Source organism: Phyllobates terribilis, unplaced genomic scaffold (assembly GCF_046119375.1).
Source record: "Phyllobates terribilis strain yellow unplaced genomic scaffold, ASM4611937v1 Scaffold_12__6_contigs__length_324123572, whole genome shotgun sequence".
Lineage (NCBI taxonomy): Eukaryota > Metazoa > Chordata > Amphibia > Anura > Dendrobatidae > Phyllobates > Phyllobates terribilis.
In genome coordinates, this window is record NW_027362772.1 from 303,943,568 (window position 1) to 303,949,567 (window position 6,000).

Here is a 6,000-nt window from a genome sequence, read left to right on the forward strand (position 1 = left end):
TAGACATAATGAATGCCACCTTAACCCGATCGGTGGGAAAACATAGAGGGTAGAACTTGAAGTGTAGCATGCATTGCTCCACAAATGCACGACTTTGTCTTGGATCCCCATAGTAACGTGGCGGATCCGCGGGAACGAGAGCAGATAGATCCATCTGGACGGGTGCGTAATTAGCCAGGAACTCAGCTAGAGAAAAAAAAATTGTATTTATTTATTTTTAATGCATGTATTCGCTGGAAAACGTCTCAGAGAGCGAAGGCCGTGGGGCTCAACGGGAACCATGGCCTGAGCATGCTGTAATGCACACGCCCGGGCTGAGCGGCGTGTGCGTGTGATTCCACTGGACCGTGCCGGAGAGTGAATGCCTGGAGGGGCGTAACTAGGTATTCACCCGATCCGACCAGGGTCGCACGACGGCATACGACGCCAGTGCACCCAGGAGGAACCGAGCAGAGGGACCAGGTGCTACTCCAGGACAGACCCCGGACACGGCTGTTGACCCACACAGGGGAATACAGGAACAGACTGGTTAGGCTGGCACACAGACTGGTGGGAATAGGCAGGCACGACTGGTATGCGGGCAGGCGGGTATGCAGGCAGTGGGGTACAGGCAAGCACGGCTAGAGTGCAGACAGGAAGGCACTAGCAGGTAGGAACACAGGCGGGATAGGACCCAGTACACACTGGGACTCTGGAACAGAACCACAGATGTGGCAGACAAACACAGCAGAGTGAGGCCGCCCAGAGAGGTGAGCGAGAGCAGGGCAGGACAAGACCGCCTGGAGCGGTGAGTAAGAGCAGAGCAGGACGAGACCGCCAGGAGCGGTGAGCTAGAGCAGAGCAGGACGAGGCCGCCTGGAGCGGTGAGCAAGAGCAGAGCAGGACGAGGCCGCCTGGAGCGGTGAGCTAGAGCAGAGCAGGACGAGACCGCCTGGAGCGGTGAGCAAGAGCAGAGCAGGACGAGACCGCCAGAAGCGGTGAGCAAGAGCAGAGCAGGACGAGACCGCCAGGAGCGGTGAGCAAGAGCAGAGCAGGACGAGACCGCCAGGAGCGGTGAGCAAGAGCAGAGCAGGACGAGGCCGCCTGGAGCGGCGAGCAAGAGCAGAGCAGGACGAGACCGCCAGGAGCGGTGAGCAAGAGCAGAGCAGGACGAGGCCGCCTGGAGCGGCGAGCAAGAGCAGAGCAGGACGAGACCGCCAGGAGCGGTGAGCAAGAGCAGAGCAGGACGAGACCGCCAGGAGCGGTGAGCAAGAGCAGAGCAGAGCGAGACTGCCGGAGCAGTGAGCAAAAGAGTCAGAGCGGAGCGAGACTGCCGGAGCAGTGAGCAAAGGAGTCAGAGCGGAGCGAGACTGCCGGAGCAGTGAGCAAAGGAGTCAGAGCGGAGCGAGACTGCCGGAGCAGTGAGCAAAGGAGTCAGAGCGGAGCGAGACTGCCGGAGCAGTGAGCAAAGGAGTCAGAGCGGAGCGAGACTGAGCAGGGGGGACAGGGCTCTGTTCACACGGAACAGACAGGAAGGGAAAGGCAGAGCCAGATACCCACAAGGTACTTGCAGTGAAGTAGCGAGTGGACCACAAACACACAAGCGGGAGTACAGAGACAACAAGCAGGAGTTAGGTACAAGTTCAGACTCTGCAGAAAAAGGAAAGGAACGGACATAGAGGCAAAACAGGTAAAGGATAGGAGAGAGTTCAGACTGGAACTGAGTGTACGGAAGAGACCGACACTGCAGCGGGATACAGGAGCGGGTCTGGGAATACGGCCCCCAGAGAGGCGGGACGAACAGGCAAGGAGCGTGTTCAGACAGGACAGACAAGATACAGGAGCGGGTCTAGGTAATCGGCCCCTAGAAGGTGGGAGGAACAGGCTAGGAGCGAGTTCAGACAGGACAGACAAGATACAGGAGCGGGTCTAGGTAATCGGCCCCTAGATGGCGGGAGGAACAGGCTAGGAGCGAGTTCAGACAGGACAGACAAGATACAGGAGCGGGTCTAGGTAATCGGCCCCTAGAAGGCGGGAGGAACAGGCTAGGAGCTTGTTCAGACAGGCCTGGAAATACAGCCTCCAGGATAGGCAGACAAGAGAACACAGAACGGGACCTGGCACCTTCAGAATGCAAGCACACACTGAATGAAACACAATGCTCAGGCAGGGATTGATTGGAGCAGCTGGGTTATATACCAGGTGACAGACAGCAATAGGCTGAGGACGCACAAGGGGTGTGACCCACAGCAGGTACAAAAAGCAGGAAGTGATTGGGCGCCGCCCTTAAGCAGCAGAAACAGACACAAACAGACAGCATGGAGGGAAGCCAGAGAGACATTCTGGACTGGAGATCAAGTGCGCGCTCTTGCACAGTGGGAGATGGACCACCATGCAAGGGCGCCGCCAGGTATGTTACACAGTGTATGTCACATGTCCTTGCCCTATAAGACCAAGCCATTTTCCCCGTCGCCAACATTTTCTCACTGCTGCAGCTGCGTGTTAGACGGCACCGCTGTTGCTGTGTGCGCTATACCTTGTTAATTTCAAGCCAATTTTCGCACAAATCTACAGATAGCTTGGGAGTAGGGAATAGTTGTGATTGCAGTCCTTTTAAGGACTAGGTTACAGCATTTCCTACGACTTTTATCAGGCAGGTCTGTGCTCTTAAATAGATAGATTGTGGGAGTAAAGACTAATTGTAATTGCAGTCCTTTTCAGGACTAGGTTACATCAGTTCCTATCAGTTTTTGCCAGGCAGGTCTGTGCCAGTGCTGTGCAAGTTTTTTTCACAGCATTTGGCTGAATCTAGCAAAGCTAATCCTTTTTGGCCTATTGCAGAGTGTGTTAGTCAGGCTACTCCACTATCTGTGTTGCAAGATATACCACCTGTGTATAGAATACCAATTTTTTTACTGCACCTAGTGAAGTAAAATCTTTTGGGCATAGCATCATTCTATTAGTCCATCTATACTGACCTCCATCAGGTTGCAAATTGAATATAATTTTTTTCTGCATCTAGCTCTGAAAAAATATTTGGCCTTCTAGCAGTGTGTGGGACTTTCTCTATTAGTCCATCTATACTGACCTCCATCAGGTTGCAAATTAAAAATAATTTTTTGTCTGCATCTAGCTCTGAAAAATTATTTGGCCTTCTAGCAGTGTGTGGGACTTTCTCTATTAGTCCATCTATACTGACCTCCATCAGGTTGCAAATTAAAAATAATTTATATCTGCATCTAGCTCTGAAAAAATATTTGGCCTTCTAGCAGTGTGTGGGACTTTCTCTATTAGTCCATCTATACTGACCTCCATCAGGTTGCAAACTGAATATATTTTTTTTCTGCATCTACCTCTGAAAAAATATTGGCTTCTAGCTGTCTGTGGGACTTGTTCTATTAGTCCATCTATACAGACCTCCATCAGGTTGCAAACTGAATATAATTTTTTTCTGCATCTAGCTCTGAAAAAATATTTGGCCTTCTAGCAGTGTGTGGGACTTTCTCTATTAGTCCATCTATACTGACCTCCATCAGGTTGCAAATTCAAAATAATTTTTTGTCTGCATCTAGCTCTGAAAAAATATTTGGCCTTCTAGCAGTGTGTGGGACTTTCTCTATTAGTCCATCTATACTGACCTCCATCAGGTTGCAAACTGAATATATTTTTTTTCTGCATCTACCTCTGAAAAAATATTGGGCTTCTAGCTGTGTGTGGGACTTGTTCTATTAATCCATCTATACAGACCTCCATCAGGTTGCAAACTGAATATAATTTTTTTCTGCATCTACCTCTGAAAAAATATTTGAGCTTCTAGCTGTGTGTGGGACTTGTTCTATTAATCCATTTATACAGACCTCCATCAGGTTGCAAACTGAATATAATTTTTTTCTGCATCTACCTCTGAAAAAATATTTGGCCTTCTAGCAGTGTGTGGGACTTGTTCTATTAGTCCATCTATACTGACCTCCAATCAGGTTGCAAACTGAATATAATTTTTTTCTGCATCTAGCTCTGAAAAAATATTTGGCCTTCTAGCAGTGTGTGGGACTTTCTCTATTAGTCCATCTATACTGACCTCCATCAGGTTGCAAACTGAATATATTTTTTTTCTGCATCTACCTCTGAAAAAATATTTGGGCTTCTAGCTGTCTGTAGGACTTGTTCTATTAGTCCATCTATACTGACTTCCATCAGGTTGCAAATTGAATATAATTTTTTTCTGCATCTAACCCAGCCAATAGTTTTGGCCTAATACCACAGTTTGGCCACTCAGCTCTCCTCGGTTCCCATCCATTGTTTTTTTGTGCAAACAACTCCAGAGTTGTGAATTAGTTAACCACCAAAATGAGTGGAAAAAGGCCTGCTGCTGGTGGAAAGGGGAATAGGCGTGTTGGGAAGGGGAAAAAAGGTTGTGTCCGTGGGGTAGGTGTTAAAGCAACAGTAACATCTGCAGAAGAAAGACCATCTTCCAGCCAAACTAAAATGTCTACTTCTTTTAGCGGACAATGTGATAAGATCCCTTTCTTACGGCCACGCCAATCGCTACAAATTCCAGATGAGGCACAAAAACAGCAGGTGCTTCAACGGATATCAAGTGCTCCTTTAAGTGGGCTCTCCTCCACATCAACTTCAACATCACAAATACTCCAGTCCTCAAAGGTGTCACCCCAATCGCAGTTGCTTCCTCACAGCTCCCAAATCTCCAGCTGCCCGTCTGAGTATGAGGTAGAACAGATGGTTGAGTCTGCAGAGCTGTTTACTCATACTATAGCCTGGGAATCAGAGGTCGACTCCAGCGCTTCTGTGAATCCAGACGAGGAAATGATCTGCACTGATGCCCAGAATCTTTATGAGTCGGATCCAGGACCAGACGCAGAAGATTCTGACCATAATGTAGACCCTCATTCCCAAACTGTAACTCCTGTTGGTGGAGACAATGAGGAAGACGATGATGAGACTCAAATACCTGATTGGAGCGACAACTTTAGTTTTTTGTCAGGGCAGGAACAGGTTGGCTCTGAGGACGACGGGTGTGATAACGCACAGGGTGATGATGATGAGGTTGGAGATCCCACTTACTGTCAACCCACAGTCAGCCAAGAGATGAGGTCAGCAGAGGAGGTGGAGGAAGATGCTAGTGACGACGAGGTCAGGTTGCGCCTTCCTGGACAGAGACGTAGTACTGGAAGCAAGTCAACAACTGCATCCTCAAACACAACTCTGCCTCTCACCACAAGTCGTGGTGGCTCTTCAGGTCGCATGGGTGCTAAGCCTTGCATAGCCTGGGCATTTTTTCAGATCGATAAAGATGACCCAACTCGTGTTATCTGTAACATTTGTCAGCAAAAGCTAAGTAGAGGCCAAAAAATACATAGTTTGAGTACTTCATGCATGAACCGGCACATGGACATGAAGCATAAGTTGCAGTGGGAAGCTCAGTGTGCTACAATGCGGCCTAGCCGGCCGGGCCAACCACCGTCTGCCATATCTTGTGCATCCGCGGCCTCTTCATCCTCTGTGACTGGGGGGACAGCAGTCACACCTGTTTTGGGGCGCAGACCTGCCACCTCTTTACCCGCAACAGCCAGCGTGATTGGCAGGTCATCATTTTCTTTGGAGGTGGTAACACCAGCTGGTGTTGAGCGCTGTCCGACATCGATAGCACCACCTTTGGATCAAGGCAACCTAACATGTCCGCCTGCATCTTCCTCACAGACCGGCAGTTTGCCGGGGACACCCTTATCAACCCCGTCTAAGCACAATAGCCAGCCCTCGGTCCCTCAGATGTGGACAAGTAAAAGACCATTTCCTCCTAGCCATGAGAAAGCTAAGAGGTTGAATTTCACCATCTGCAAGCTCTTGGCTACAGAAATGCTGCCTTTCCGCCTGGTGGACACAGAGAATTTTCGAGACCTTATGTCCGTCGCAGTGCCCCAGTACCAGATGCCCAGTCGGCACTACTTCTCAAAGAAAGGTGTGCCTGCGCTCCACCAGCATGTCGCACACAACATCACCGCT